Source organism: Nyctibius grandis, chromosome 4, assembly GCF_013368605.1.
Source record: "Nyctibius grandis isolate bNycGra1 chromosome 4, bNycGra1.pri, whole genome shotgun sequence".
Lineage (NCBI taxonomy): Eukaryota > Metazoa > Chordata > Aves > Nyctibiiformes > Nyctibiidae > Nyctibius > Nyctibius grandis.
Genome location: NC_090661.1, coordinates 65,981,394 through 65,996,236, shown reverse-complemented (window position 1 = coordinate 65,996,236; position 14,843 = coordinate 65,981,394).

The window sequence follows — 14,843 nt, the reverse complement described above, 5'->3', positions numbered from 1 at the left end:
CCCTCGCGCGCGCGCCCTCCGCCGTCACCGCCCCGCCGCGCCTGCGCACAACCCCGGCTAGCACGAGCGGCTACCCCTCCGCCCCGGGAAACGCCCATCGCGGCGCGGATTGGCCGCGGGCCTCTCCCTATCCCGCCCCCACTGTCAGGGGGAGCCAATCAAAGCTTGGCCTTGCGCCGGGCAGCGGGCGGCGTGCTGCGGCCTCGAGCGTGAGGTGCGGAGGCGGCCGCGGGTGAGGGGAGACGGCGGCCCTCGGCCTCCCCAGGGGTAGCTGGGGCGCGTCGGTTCCTTCTCGCCGGCTGCAGCCCGGTCACCAGCACGACCGGCCTCCGGCGCGCTAGTTGCCCTTCCTTCTGACTTAGGGTGAGGTGCCGCCCTCGCCTCAGCCACCCTGTTGGCATCAGCACCCCCGAGGCCTGCGCCTGGCTGACCCGGCCTTGCTGTGCCTCATCCTCTGCCCGCTGCCCGGACCGACCCCAGAGGCTTAAATCTGGTGGTGTAAACATGAGAGGGAAAGCTGATTTCAAGCAGAGACACAGAGTGGTTTTAGCCCCAGCAGTCAGGCCAGTTAAGCGATTGAGGCAGTGGGTTACCCACAGGGCCGTGGAGCAGACGGCTGCGCAGGGAGGGTTCTGCTGGGTGCGAGGGAAGGTGTCGTGCCTTCCTCCATCTCTCTGTAGTCAGGAGGAGGTTCCTGACTTCGTGGGTTCCTCTTCGTGGGTGTGCATGGCTTAAAGTTCAGCAGGACCGGAAAACTTGCAATCAGGTACTTTGAAAGCCCACAGTTGCTGGGGTTTCCATCCTGGAAATGCCATGAGAAATGCGAGCTTTGGTCACCGGTGCTGTCTGATGCGCCCATCCAACTGATACTGATCTATGCTTGCTAATACTCCAGTGTATTTGTATCTTACCTTAAAATTAGGAGGTTAAACAAGTAATAAAAATGCTGCTTTATGCCATTTTTAAAAAGGGTGAGCAATGTAACCCAAATGGCTAGTTAGCTTAATAGCTATCCTAACCAAAATAGAAAATCTGATGTGGAATGCAAATAATAGAAAGTTGAAATAAAGGAATATAATGCAAGTCTACACAGTGTTTTAGTAAAAATAGCTGTTAATACTGTTTTGAGGAGGTACTTGACTCAGACTTGGTGCTGCATGATGTTAACATTGGGTCCATGCAGTGCCAATAAACCATGCAAATGGAATGTGCTGCCAGATCTCAAGAAGAGGAGAACTTAATTGAAACAGATGGTGTCTAAAGAGATGCCAGTAGTAGATTCGGTGTTGTACTATGTTTTTAGCAAAGATCTGGAAGCAGATCTAAACCTGCTGCTGCTGCTGCAAAAATCCAGCTCCAGGATTAACGGAGTCATAAATAACGATGAGGACAGGGCCCTGATCAGAACGGTTGGCAGAAGCAGCCCATTCAAACTTAGTGAATTTTAATCCAGCCAAGTACTATATAGTTATCTGCCTTAAGAACCAAGTGTGGAGGCTGTAACTGGAGAATAGAAGACTATAGCCTGGGAAGGTAATGACTTTAAGAAGGTTTTAAGGGTCAGAATAAGTAAGCAATCAGATGAGGGCTCTCCTGTATGCTGCTATAGCAGGAAAGGATTAATCAATGTATAAACAAAGGAATTAAAAAATATTTATTTTACCTCTCATGTTCGGCCTCAACAATGCCATCCACAGGATAGTGCATACAGTTCTGGCATTCAGATTTTAACAAACTCATTGGAAAATAAGAGAGAGCAAAAGAGTGAAGAAAAATGTTCAGGTGGTTGGAAAAAATGCATTACAATGAAAGGTTTTATGAGCTCAGACTGTTAAAAGTTATCTAAAAGAGGACTGGGAGGTGACTTCGTTGTAGTGTATAGGAACATTCCTGGGGGAAAATACAGGATATTAAAAGGCTCTTTAATCTATTGAAGAAAGGCATAATAAGAAGTAATGGCCAGAGGGAAAAGTCAGACAAATTCAAACAGGAAATAAGATGCACATTTTACATGGTTAACCACAAGAGCACATTCCCAAGAGAAGCTGAGGATTTTCCATTGTTTTATGTCCTCTGTTGAAGATTAGATGTATTTCTGAAAATTATTTTTTAGCTGAGCAGCAGTTATGCTTTATTTTATTGGATGATTACAGGTTGAAATCTGATGGTCTATGATACACATACTGTCAGGTTAATCTAGTGGGACCATCATAGTTTAAGTTTTAAATGCCAAAAGCAGACATTTCGTTAATAACCATGAGCATTAGAATCAATTCTTTTTTTGCCTTTCAATACTTACGCGCCATAAAAAAAGCTGATCTGAATTAAGGTTTTGGCTGCAGAATGTACTTACTAAGATAATACCTAAAGGTTTTGGCCTTTTGCTTCCTACATTTACACTCCTGGGATTACTTGAAAAAAATTCTCTGCGTTTCCATTTAAATTTCTGAAGGAATAGATCTTTACAAGAAAAAATCATATGATATCTGAATAATAATCCTCCAAGAAATCTTTCACAACATGAGCATCAATTATGTAAAATTGCCTCAAGGCCAAGTGAATCAGAATGCACCAAATTAATCCTGATATATTTCCTGTATTGTACATTATATATATTTATGTGTTGCGTATGTTTGCCTCATATGGTCTTAACCTCACTTGAGGCATTATCATAACATAAAAAATTATATTACCAGTGGAGGAGCTGCTATTACTGAAAGAGGGATGAACGAAATATAAATAAGATTTCAGAACAGCAGCTTGGCAGAGAAACACGAAAAAACCCACCCCTGAAATGGTACATGATCGATTTTTCTATCTTGAGAATGGAAGGTGTGCTGTCATTTCTCTGCCTTCTGAGAAATGTGTGATGTTAATCCTGCAAGATACATGTGCTTCCTAATTTACATTCTTCCCCTTTTCCTGGCTTTTGAGCAGAAAATGCAAAGACAGGAGCTGAAAAACAAGCTGCTGCCTTCTTTTGTGCGTTTTCCCAGCGTCAAGCCACAAACAATCTCACCTTAAACACAGAACAAACTGAAATCTGTTCATTAACTTGATGATGAATTCTGGAATGAGATCTGAATAACTGTACAGGGAAAAAAAATCACAGTGATTACAAAGGATGAAGTGAGTCTTGTCTTTATGGTATGCACTTGGTAACTTAAAAAAGCAGAAAGTGTTTGTGTGTGTGGTTGAAACTTGTTTACTTTGACTTTGAACTATTAGTGTGAAAGTTACATGACATTAATACTGAAATAGCTTTTAAATTACCTTTGCGCATTTCAAGTAAATAACCGTTGCAGCAGGCACTCCAAGAGGAGTGCGGAGTGCACCCTGTAACTGAACTTTCCAGAAAATGTGTTTCTTTGTGCTATCTGCCATAGGTGGCCCCAAAGCTGTTCTGAATACATTTCAGCTTGCCACACAAGTGCTGTCTGAGCATGACACCCGTAACACATGCATTTTCAAGGACGCCTAGCAAACCAGCGTACTCGCAGCCACGTCCCCACAGGCTGTAAGTATTTGATGAGACAGCTGTGGGAATTGATGGCAAATGAGGTGCAGGATACATCATGCTTACAGCTGCTGCTCTGACCACCCTGCCCAAGTGACAGCAGCAGAACCAGGAGTTCCTTTATGAAGCAGGACATCTTGCTTGTCATCCATTTGGATGACCACTGGTTACCGAGTGTGTTTAAGGTACTGGTTCTGCCTTGTAAAGCTTTAAACAATTGGAAACCAGTTGACTGGAGTCATTGGCAGGCAGTTGTTTTTCTCTCTTAATATAAAACTAAAGGAGCAGGAGGCAGGGCCTTCTCCAGGATTGTGCGACTTGTTTTCTGTCATCATCTGAAATAGCTTGAATCTGGTCATCTTTTTATGCAAAAGACATCTGCTTGATAGCATTTTGTGAAGAGAATTGAAATTATTTCCCAGCATGATGAAGGATGGAAAGGAGTATCTGTAGAGGTCTGAATGGCTAGTTTCCTCTTGAAATAATTATTCTAATGCTGCTAGGGTTTTGTTATAGTATTAACGACGTTAAAGTGCTTAGAGACTGAGGAAGGCTTCATTGTAGATAATTTTGAATGTAAACAAATAAAACGTGCTAATTGTACCAGATTTATGATTATTTTTTAAAGAAATTGGTGAGTTGAGTACCCAGATTTGAGAAGGCGAGTGTGTATTTATCATAAGATTTAGTCTTGAAAAATACATGGGAGAATAAGGAAATCTATTTTATTTCCAATTAATACATATTACTGTAAGCAAAAAAACCCAGAGAGTGCTTCAATCTGTTCTTGAGTATGAGCTATAGTAATAGCTCAGTGAAGGAGCACTGGGGAAGTGTTTATGTTCCAGCACAGCAGTGGGAGAAAGAACATACTGAAGGGTTTTCAGCTCACTTATGCTGTACTTGGTCATTGCTGAGTTCTGCACAGTACTTTCTGAGTAAGCAATCTAAGGTATTAAAATATAGCTTATCTCTGTACAAGTTACCACTCATGAATTCCAGTGATATAGCTTTTTCAATAGAACTTTAAAGAATTTAGCTATCCTTAGTAAAAATGTATTTAATGAACCAGTGTAGCGCTTCTCTTAGATAAGGCCTAACAACTGTGTTATTCTCCATGGGTTAAAAAAAAGAAAAAGTAGTTTGGAAAGAATAAGGCTTGGTTCTTGTCTCTTTCTTGTTGGTATTCTGATTGCTATGCTAAAAACTTTACCAACTGCAATAAAAACATTACCTCAATGACTTGCTGCAATCCCCTGGTTTCAGTTTAGCCTGGTTATGCATTTATTTCTGCAGGATGATGCTCAAAAGTTCCATAGGTAAGAGTGGCTTTTTATTTTTGTTTGGTTTTATAACACTTTCCCTGTATTATTTACTTTTGTAAATTTGTTAAATTCTTTAGGCAAATATCATTGTTCACACACTATTAAATTGCTGTATGTCACGGTTTAAAGCTGGGCCAGCTATTAACCAGGTGGCAGATGCTCTCTGTTAACCCTCTCCCCGCCCCCAAGGGAAAGGGAAAAGGGAGAGAGACTTATGGGTTGGAAAGTTAAAACAGTTTTAATAAACTATAATAATGAAAAAGAGTATAATAGCAATAATAATAGAAATATATACAAATATATACAAAGCCAAGACTGAGAGCTTGGAAATCCTCCTCAGGCAGAGTTGCTCCCCCCAGCACGGGCAGAAGAGAAAATGCAGTAGCTCCCCCCAGCACGGGCAGAGGGGAAAATGCAGTAACTCCACCCAGCACAGGCAGAGGGCAAAATGCAATAGCTCCCCCTGCCATCACACCTGCAGGCTTTTAACTGGAAAATTGGCAAAGCTGGTACCAATCAGTGGGAGACAGGAGGGCCCCTCCCTCCTGGGCCCCACCTCCAGGAGGCAGTGGGTTAGTGATAAATAGGAAAGTGAGAATGACATGTATGGGATGGAATACCTCGTTGGTCAATCTTGGGTCACCTGCCCTGTCTGCTCCTCCCTGCAGGTGCGACCCCCCTTCGGCTCTTCACTCATAAGCAGTGAGGAATTTAGCAGTGACCTTGGTTTCTCTAAGACTAATTGGCCTGGTTTGGGCCAAACCAGGACACTGTAGCATTTGGGTATGAGAGGGAAAGGTCACTGGGTACTTCAGAAACCTGATCCATTGGCAGACCAGATAAACTGAATCATGAAGGCTCAAGTAACATTAACTTACCCGTAGCACGTTCAGCAACAAAAGCAGAAAATACAGGCTATGGTGGATGGTTTACTTCAGAGTTACAGGCCGGGATCTTCCAGGGAATGGAATCAAGTGGCTTTGGTGGGCCCCTGTTTTAGCATGGAGTGGCACAGCAGCACATGTTCTCATGTCACAAGACGTACTTCTTATTATACTGCTGCCTCATTTAGATGAGGGCTGCGTATGCCCATCATTACAGAATCTGCCCAGCTGCTTGGTTTTTCTTTTTTTCCAATGTGTCTATATTGGCACAGAATTTTAGTGACTAGGTAATTGTATGCAATTGCAAGGTGTACAATGTTGGGATTTGTTATTACAAATAAGAATAAGAAAGTTGAAAATATGTAATAAAAGAGACTGCAGTGACTGGGTCTTCTCTGTAAAGTCATTCTAGGAATGCAGTTGTTACAGTCTTTTCATTCTTCTGTGAAATTAAACCCATGTGTTTAACCATGTCACATGACATTTTAAACATAATTCAGATAAGGTGACATTATTTAAGGAGCGTTTCTATCATGTTAAAAATAACATTATTCCATTTTTGACATTATCTTAAATTTTCTATGTCCTCAATTATAGCATGAGAACGTCTCACAGTCATTAATTGGCAACTCCTCGGAACAACTCTATGGGGGAGTGGAACGTGTATTACCACCCCCTTCATTTTTCAACTGGGAAAGAGATACAGATTTGGTAACAGTTTCATTATACTTCCATTTCATCCATTTTCCCAGGTTCCTGTAATTTTAATTTTTAAATTTTGTAATCTGCTGTCTGTATGGTGAGAAAATTCAGGGGGTTTTCCCTGTGGTGTCTCAAAGAGACTAACAAACCCTTAAGCGACACGACAACAAACCCTTGGTCTTTTTGCCTCTTCATACCAGGATTTGGAACTGAAAACAATTAGATTTGGGAAGGCAGGGGAGAGATTGGTTGCTTTGTGGGTGGATGGGTTTGTTTGCTCTTTTTTCAGAAACAAGAAATCAGAAAAAGAGAAGGAGGTTTAGATTTCTGCTTTTTCAAAAGCTTGGGTTAACAATGCCTAGTTGTGGGTGTGAAACTCTGATTTCTGGAAGGTGTTTCTTCACTCTGGCTACCAGGGATTAAATTGTAGAATTGCCTGGTTTTACTTAGAATAGCTGACTGTGCCTTCATTCCCATGCTCTCCTTTATTATGCACACCGTTTGCCTGTGGAAGAGACAAGTTACTAACCCAGTTCATGCGCCATTATTGGGATAGAATAAAAAAAAAAAAACAAAAGAACTTGTGCATAGCTTTTCATCAACCTAGAGTCCAGAATTAGAGTTCCTTCTTCCACATACCATCTGAACTTTTGTGATTATACAATACTTGCAGCCTTTTTATCACTGTAATTTCTGCAGACCCCCTTAAAGATATTTGTCCTTTAAGAAAGGAATAAGTTCTTCATGCTGACTTGCATCAACTGCAATTACTGCATATTGGATCGAATTTTGTGTGCAAGAGTGGGAGTTACATCGGTGTCTGCAAGCCAACTGTGCTGCAGGGGCAAACAACTGCTGAGAACTCTTGGCACTGGGAATCTTCTTGTTGGAGCATGCCGAGAGCAGCAGGGATCCCAGCTCCCAGTTCCCCAGCGGCAGAACCCGCTCGCTGATGGGTCAGTTCAAAGAACATATCCCCAGTCCAAGAATGAAAACAAGCGTCTCCACAGGGCATTGCAGAGTTGAGGGGTGCCCTGGATTCCCATCAGAGACAAGGTGGTCACATCCTAGGAGTTAAAGCTTCACGGAAAAAAAAAAAAGAAAAAAGCACCTTTGCAAGAGGCTAGACCCATTCTGATTGCTCGAACTCATCAAAGGAATGCACCCCACACTACACTAATGGGAAGGAAATCATGGGAATCAACCTGAATAGCAGGAGCAGAGAGTTTACCACGTGGCATCCTAGGACATGAAAGGGGAGAGGTAGGCTGTTCAAATCCTACCACAAGGCTCAAAAGTTCATGTGCAGGAAGCTAAGCAAGGCATGTACATGCCAAATAAATCACTAGGGAAGACAGATTTGATATGGTAAGTGAATCAGGTTGCAAAGTATAAGATATACAGCAGGTGGGAATTTGCCTTAGCATGCACAGATGGATGTTTTAATTCATTCTGGACTTTTTTTCTTGGAAAACCCCAAATTGCCAAGATTATGAAGTGGAGTCAATTCATGTTCAAGGGCGTGTCAAGTTACTCATCATTAGAGTAGGAGGAGTGAAAGCTTCCCTAGGGTTCTTTCTGACAACATTTGTTCATTTTCCATTCAGAGATGGAAAAGAAGCCACAATTTGGGGAATATGTTCATAATTCATACTAATTATGAATTCTCTTGGGTTTCAGGAGCACCATTTGTAACTGTAGCTGTTATTACAAATGAGGTCATCCTTATTAGAATGAAGATCTGATCTGGAGCCAATAAAAAATATGTGTGTGAGTATGTTAAGCACTGTAGTATTTTTGTTTCAACTCCTAACCTTCCAACTACAATCTAGAGGCCAAAATTAAGCCCTTGTGCTCCTGCAATTCAATGGAAAAGGCAGATACCTTGACAGACAGATCAGGAAGTCTACAGGCTGATGAGAGAGCTGTTTGGAGTTAGCTGATAACAAAGCAAATGTGAGGATGGCTCTGAAACTCCATCCCACGCCTCAGGCAGGGCTACAAGTGAGATACCTTGAATTACGTGCGATACAGGATCTACTGCTGGGGAAGTCATGCTTAACCAACTTGATAGCCTTTTATGAGGACATAACCCGGTGGATAGATGATGGTAAAGCTGTGGATGTGGTCTATCTCGATTTCAGTAAAGCGTTTGACACGGTCTCCCACAGCATCCTCGCAGCTAAACTGAGGAAGTGTGGTCTGGATGATCGGATAGTGAGGTGGATTGTGAACTGGCTGAAGGAAAGAAGCCAGAGAGTGGTGGTCAATGGGACAGAGTCCAGTTGGAGGCCTGTGTCTAGCGGAGTCCCTCAAGGGTCGGTACTGGGACCAGTTCTATTCAATATATTCATTAATGACTTGGATGAGGGAATAGAGTGCACTGTCAGCAAGTTCACTGATGACACCGAACTGGGAGGAGTGGCTGACACACCAGAAGGCTGTACTGCCATTCAGAGGGACCTAGACAGGCTGGAGAGTTGGGCGGGGAAAAATTTAATGAAATATAACAAGGGCAAGTGTAGAGTCCTGCATCTGGGCAAGAACAACCCCATGTATGAGTACAAGTTGGGGACAGACCTGTTGGAGAGCAGCGTAGGGGAAAGGGACCTGGGGGTCCTAGTGAACAGCAGGATGACCATGAGCCAGCAATGTGCCCTTGTGGCCAAGAAGGCCAATGGCATCCTGGGGTGTATTAGAAGGGGTGTGGTTAGCAGGTCAAGAGAGGTTCTCCTCCCCCTCTACTCTGCCCTGGTGAGGCCGCATCTGGAATATTGTGTCCAGTTCTGGGCCCCTCAGTTCAAGAAGGACAGGGAACTGCTAGAGAGAGTCCAGTGCAGAGCCATGAAGATGATTAAGGGAGTGGAACATCTCCCTTATGAGGAGAGGCTGAGGGAGCTGGGTCTCTTTAGCTTAGAGAAGAGGAGACTGAGGGGTGACCTCATTAATGTTTATAAATATGTAAAGGGCAAGTGTCATGAGGATGGAGCCAGGCTCTTCTCAGTGACATCCCTTGACAGGACAAGGGGCAATGGGTGCAAGCTGGAACACAGGAGGTTCCACATAAATATGAGGAAAAACTTCTTTACAGTGAGGGTGACCGAACACTGGAACAGGCTGCCCAGAGAGGTTGTGGAGTCTCCTTCTCTGGAGACATTCAGAACCCGCCTGGCGGCGTTCCTGTGTGATATGATCTAGGTAATCCTGCTCCGGCAGGGGGATTGGACTAGATGATCTTTCGAGGTCCCTTCCAATCCCTGACATTCTGTGATTCTGTGATTCTGTGATACTGATGGTAGCCAGTTACGAGTATTTTTATAAATAATTGGGTAGATTTCACTTTTTTACAGGATAAGATGCTAACTTTTAATGTAACTGTCTAGTGGTTAGAACTCTTACCTGACCTTTAAAATCCCTTTTAACAACGTGATAGCCAATATTAATGCACTCTCACTATGGTCCTGTTTGTTGCAGGTAAATTGAGAACATCCACAAGATCACCAACAGCCTTCTTCTTTCAATCTGCTGAAAACGCCAGTGAGCCACCTCCTTCAGTCTTCCATCTTCGGGATGTTACGTGCTCCCAGTCCTGGGAAGGGTCTCAGGAAAAGGCCAGGTGTGCTTAACACACGTGATGATACTCAGAACAACTTGCTTGCCTTACTGCTGCACCCTTTTCCAGGTAACACAACCCATACATCCCAGGGCAATTCAGAACCTGTGTGACGAGTATTTTGAATGTAACTGGTAGTTCTGCAGTCTCTCGCTCTCAGGGTAGCACGAACATTGCTGCTTTTCTTAATTACGCAGAAAATGCTCAGAATTATGTGGGTGTTTGTGATGTTTCCTCAAATGTAAATTAACCCTCAAAATATCATGAGGTAAGTAATCAGATTTTTAGGGGTGTGTGAGTTAAAATAGGTAGGGTTATATGACTTGCCCTCAGACATCCAAGTCCTTGGATGAGGATGGATAGGTTCCACAATATTTACTTTGGGAACCAGAAATGGGACTCAGGTGGATTCACTGGGCCAAGTTCAAGAAAACTACCTATAAATCTCCTGCTGTGGCAGCTGTCTGACCCTAGAGGTATGTAAAACTTCCTACCGCCTACTCATTTGTCCTGGCAGTTCCCCAGGTCACTAAACTGGAGTGCCCATGACTGCACAGGCGGCAGTGACAGGTAGGGCCGGGCTCTTGTCTGAATCCTGCCATGCTTCAGGAACACAGCAAAGGCGTGTCTGCATTCCACCTGAGTCCCCGGAGAAGCCCACTCTGCTATGTGTGCTCAGAGCCTTGTAGCGGTGATTCCAGCCCTGTTCACAGAGAAACCACAGGCTTCTGTGAAAAGGATGATGGAAGAGAAGCACCAGAGCTTACCCTTCCTATAACAGCTTAATAAATGTAGTCAACTAGGGATTGGGAAATCTAAATTCAGTTTCACCTTGGCCTGATGGGATGCAGCCCACTCATGACTCAGAAGACTGCTGTAGATACTGGGTTGTGGCATAATCCAGGGCATTGTGTCTTACATCCCTCCTCCTGAATTTAGACTGTTGGCTATAAAACGCAGAGCGCTAGAAAGAGATCTAGCAAGACAGGGCATGACTTGCAGTTTGGTTTTTGGGATGTAGGAGATCCATATTTGATGGAGCTTAACTACTTTGGCTGAAAAGGGAGCAGAGACACTTGATCAGGTGATCTGAATCAACAGGTATTGGGAGTTGCACTACTTGTATTGAAGGCTTCCTAAGTCCTGCCCTTGAACTTCAGTGAGATTAGTCATGCAACTGAAGTTAAGCAGCTGTAGATTTGGAGTCAGGATATGTAAATGGTAGAAGTTGGCTGAGAACCCAAGACCGCTGATTCACAGAGCTGTGGTGCAACCATGCTTAAAGCATAACTTGAGGATGCAGGAGCTCTGTGTTAGTTTGCTCATACGTCTTCTAATACCACCCTTGTGATCTGCTGTGGCTGCTGAAAAGCAAGCAATAAAACATGATGTATAGCAAGAGAAGCATTTTTTTAAGAAGTTATTAATTTTGGAGGCAGTGGGAGACTGCATATCTTTTTGATCACTGTATTTTAGAAAAAAAATTGTTTATAGCTAAACACGACTGGAGGAACTTGCAATATAGGTTCGTCAGTTAAGAGCATGAGAGTTCTAAGGACTGTTTAGTTTTGCACCTTTATTGTGCTAGAAACTATGTGCTGCTGATGAAGGGGCTTTTAAAACCAGCTTAGCCAGACAACAAAGGAAGACAAAAAACTATTCATGAAGGGGCTGGAGTTGTCACACTCACCTTATCTGAAATTTTGCAGTTTTTCTGGCTAATCAGATGGTTTTCTGCTTATTTCTTGTAGGCTGAAAATGCTCACTTTCTGTAATGCGGTTTTGCCTTGTGACTGTCCTGCTGTCCACCTCTGTGTATCTAGATACTGATGTATACATATGCATGTTCACCTTTTTTAATATGCCTTGTTATCATTAGCTCTGTCTGCTTTCTCCTCTGCATTTCTTTAGTTGGTACTTAACCCATGTGTGCAGTCAGGAGAACTCTTAAAGCTCTGGTTTTGTGTACATAGTGTGTCTGGCAGAGCTTCTGCAGCCGCAAACTGTACAAGTGCTTCTGTGCTACCCTTCAGTCCTACCAGCACTGGTGGAGTGCTCACACTTCTGGTCATATGGTAGTACCAGGGCCATATTACTCTATTTCACCTTATTTTTCTCACCCTTTAAGTGCCAGCTGAAGAAAAGCACTGGCAAGAGTCCTCCTGACAATGACAGTAACAAGGGCAAAATTTGCTTTGTTCTGGAAAAAAAAAATCCAGACAGAATCACTCCCTTAGTAGAGTCATTTGTTTGTGGGATATGGCTTGTAAGCCCTACCTAGGAGAGGACTCTTCCTCATTTTTCCTAGTGAACTTGGACTTCATTAAGAAACAGGAGACGCAAAGTCAGTGTGACACAGTTGCTTAAGGACGTATCATATGTCCTTGGATAAGTATGAAAATAATTATCCAATATCATTTACACAACCAAATATAAACAAAGCCTGACTAAAATGTTAAAGCTTTGTAGACAGAATCGCAGGTTTCTGCGTATTACGCAGTATGTAAATAGAGCTTACCCTTCTGTCCCAGAGAAATTTCCAGCCTCAGAGTCCGCAAGATTTGGCATTCATGCTAATAGTGGCTTGCTCTGTGTTGAGTCCAAAGAATAATGGAGAGAACAATACAAACACAGTATAGCAATGACTAACAGCCCTATTTCAGGTGCAGATTTAATAAGAACACCTTCTTAGCTCAACAAAATTACCGCCCTCCAACAAAACCCTCACTAAAATGGGACCAGGACTTCTGTACCCAGAAAGAAACTAGATGGTGCAAGAGGCTGTTCATCGTGCTGCTACTGCACATCACGTTCAGTGAAATTCTGGCAAATAGTTCTCCAGCCAAGTGGCGTACTCTATTGAATATTTAACTAAATGATGACTGTCTGCAAGATTTTTAATGAAGATGCGGTAGTTTTTTCTGTAACTTAACAAGCTGGTTTGATTTTTGAAACAAGTGCTTGGAAAAGACACATCAGGCTCTCTTGATACAAGCTCAGTATTGACGTGTCTTTTGGGGCGCAGTCTTTCAGCACCCCAACAAGCTGAGCAGAGCAGCCCCGGTGACGGCAGCTGGGATCAGCTGCAGCCCAACGATGGCTGGGCAAAGCCACAGCAAGGAGGTAGGGCCACGTTCAAGCCAGGAAGGCAAGGCAGACAGGAAAGGGCAGGATCAGGCCCAAGGCCAGGCATAGCCCAACGCGGAGGAGACTTCTCACAGCTCTTTTCCCTGCATTCTTGTCCCAGGTTACAGAGCTGGCCCTGAACACGGGCACCAAACCCCTTGGAGCAGGGAAAAGAGATTGCAGAGTGTGTTGGTTCACAAAGGACCCTGATACTGTGAAAACTAAAATGCAGTTGTGTTTGTTAGGGCATGCAGGATACTTGCAAGAGGACCTGAAACCAGCGTAAATCACAAATCTGAAACTCAGATCAGATGCTGTGTAAGCCTGGCTAAGTTTTATAATCTGTATCACTGATATCACTGAACCTGAGCCATATGTTCAACAAATCTGTCTTGATTTATGTATTTTGGCTTAAATGGTTTAAAACCTCACATTTAAAAAGTTTGTATAAATAGTCATTTATAGCCTTCTGGTTTCAGCTGCTTTTTTGGCCACATACAGTTACTGATGTAAGTCCTGTTTTCATGCAGAGATGGAGGAAGCCTGTATACATGAACCTGGGTAGCACTTAAAAAAACCTTAGAAAATTGTAGAATCATTTTGGTTGCAAAGGACTTTTAAGAAATGTCACCTTTTACTTTAAGGGTTATTTCTTACAAGGCAGTCCGTGTAGGTTTTTTTGTATGAAGTGATCTCCAAATTGCAGCAGCCACACCATACTCCCAAATGAGTAATTACAAAAAAAATACCTCTTTGTAACACCTCACCATGAAATGGTTAATTTCCAGTGAAGATACTGAGTAGTGCTGTGATTCTGCAAGGACTTACCTTTATGCATCAAGCTCACACATCCCTCTGGAGTCACAGGGTTGCACTCAGTGCTGAAAGTTGAACATGTCTGAATCTTGGCAAGGTCATAAAATGTTTTAAATTAGTTTTGGGAAGCCTGTGGGACGACTTCTAATAGAATTAAGATGCAACTTCCTTTCTTAGTGTTGAAATATTCTCTGTAAAGACAATAAATAGATTGAAATGTAAAGAAATTATTTAGGTCAAGGTTGATAGTTGCTTAATGGGCCTCCAGGGCTCTCTTAACTCCACACAAAGTCAAGAGGAGCCAGAAGTCTTTAACACCTCTGCAAGCCATAATGTTGTTGGCAGACATAAACCTTATCAAGTCCTTTTTCCTCTCTGTGCTTCTGTACCAATAACAGGAAAATAAGGACACTGATTTCCTTTGTAGATCAACTGATGAAAAGTGCCAGAAAAGCTATTACCAATGAATACCTGCATTTGTGAATAATTTCCGTGTAGCCTTTCAGACGCAGGAACCTTGGCACCCATGTAGAAAAATATTATTACATTGAATCCACTGATGTTTCCTTACTGTGAACAATTAAAATATGAGGTATAAACTGCCAGCACAGTCCTTGATAAAACAAAACTGATACTTGGTAAAAGCTGTTTTGAAACTCTTCCCCATATGGTCTAACTGCACTCTAAAGAAAACGCATAGAGATTACAGGATAATCACAACATTTGTTTGTTTTGCTGGAAGATTGATGTCAAAGTCCTATACATGTCTTCTAATTATACCAAAACAGTAAAAAGCATCACACCACAGTATGCATATTTCCCATGTTTAGCATAATACTATTTCACAAAGGCATAAAACC